This window comes from Morus notabilis, unplaced genomic scaffold, assembly GCF_000414095.1.
Source record: "Morus notabilis unplaced genomic scaffold, ASM41409v2 Scaffold1290, whole genome shotgun sequence".
Taxonomy (NCBI): domain Eukaryota; kingdom Viridiplantae; phylum Streptophyta; class Magnoliopsida; order Rosales; family Moraceae; genus Morus; species Morus notabilis.
Genome location: NW_010358721.1, coordinates 14,429 through 15,470, shown reverse-complemented (window position 1 = coordinate 15,470; position 1,042 = coordinate 14,429).

The window sequence follows — 1,042 nt, the reverse complement described above, 5'->3', positions numbered from 1 at the left end:
GGAAGGTAGCTGAGCCTTTAACACGTCTCCTTAAAAAGGATGTGTTTTTAAGGACCTCAGACGCACAGGGGCTTTTGAAGAATTAAAACAGCGGATGGTCTCTGTTCTGGTGCTCGCTTTACCGGACTTCACCAAAACTTTTATCATTGAGACCAATGCGTCTGGACACGGTTTGGGAGCGGTTTTGATGCAAGACAATCGGCCTATTGCTTTTATCAGTCAGTCTCTTTCCGATCGTGGTCGTTCCAGGTTTGTGTATGAGCGTGAGCTCATGGCGGTTGTTTTGGCTACGAAGAAATGGCATCTTTTGGGAAGGCACTTTATAGTGCGAACGGACCAACGTAGCTTGCGGTTCCTTCTCGAACAACAGATCATGAATGAGGCTCAGCAACGGTGGATTTGCAAACTCATCGGTTTGGACTTTGAAATTCAATATAAGCCAGGGCGGGATAACCGAGTGGCTGATGCCCTTTCCAGAAAACATGAGGAACCTCTTTTGCACGTGTTCTCCGTTGTGCACATGTGTGAGTTGGAAGCTATTGAGGATGAAGTGCAGAAGGATGATAAATTGAGGCCAATTATTTAGGGGCTTTTGTTGGATCCTCACTTCAAAGCCGGTTATCAACTTAAGGGTGGCCGGCTCTATTTCAAGGATAGATTGGTATTACCACATCATTCTCCCTTGGTTACCAAATTTTTCCGTGAGTTCCATTCCTCGACTGTGGGGGGTCATTCCGGATTCTTTTGTACCTATAAGCGCTTGGCGGCTGTCTTATTTTGGGAAGGGATGAAGCGTGATATTCAGCGCCTAGTCGCTAAATGTGACACTTGCCAGCGGGTGAAGTATGATGCTCTAAAACCGGCCGGGTTGCTGCAACCATTGCCAATTCCGGAGCAAGTTTGGGATGATGTGTCTGTAGATTTTATTGGGGGTTTACCTAAGGCTTTGGGGCGTGATACGATTATGGTGGTGGATCGCCTCACCAAATATGTGCATTTTTTCGCGCTTTCTCATCCTTTTACGGCTCGAGAGGTGGCAGCC